This window comes from Rhincodon typus, chromosome 8 (genome assembly GCF_021869965.1).
Source record: "Rhincodon typus isolate 14 chromosome 8, sRhiTyp1.1, whole genome shotgun sequence".
In the NCBI taxonomy this organism is placed as follows: Eukaryota; Metazoa; Chordata; class Chondrichthyes; order Orectolobiformes; family Rhincodontidae; genus Rhincodon; species Rhincodon typus.
Window position 1 is genome coordinate 76,785,778 of NC_063339.1, and position 685 is coordinate 76,786,462.

The window sequence follows — 685 nt, forward strand, 5'->3', positions numbered from 1 at the left end:
TCTCAGGCCGTGTTTAGCATGGCATTAGATATTGAATAAATCACCTCAACTCTGTCCCCATCAAACACTCCCAGGATAGGGACAGCACAGGGTGAGATATAGAGTAATGTTCATGAGAAGGTGGTAGTGAGCTGTCTATTGAACTGTTACACTCCATAAATCTAACAGAATTCCAGTCTGATTTTATTGGGGAAACAGAATGTAGTAGAAATTAAGCAGCAGCTTTCAGGTACTGCTCCTGGATTAACACTCAACCGTTTAGTTTATATGGAATTAGACACTGCAATCTCATTGATGGTCCCAGCTGGTTTATATATAGCATAATACATAGCAGGGAGTGAGTTACAGACTGTAATCGAATCGAAGTGATCGGGGTTAAATATAAAATAACACGTAATGAGGAATGATTTACAATTGGAATTTAATCAAGGGGCTTGGGGTGATTTGTGTGCAGAGTAATGGATACCCAGGTGTGAGTTACAGATTGGAATCTAATCGCAGGACTCAATGTAGTTTATGTACAGAATTATATCTCAGGGGGATTCTGATATTACTAATATTTTAAATAACTGATGCCTGAGAGTGAGTTACAGGCTGAAATGTGATGTAGAAGTTTTGTGGGATTTGATCAAGAGATAAAGAGAAAGTGTGTGTGTGTGTGTGTGTGTGTGTGTGTGTGTGTGTG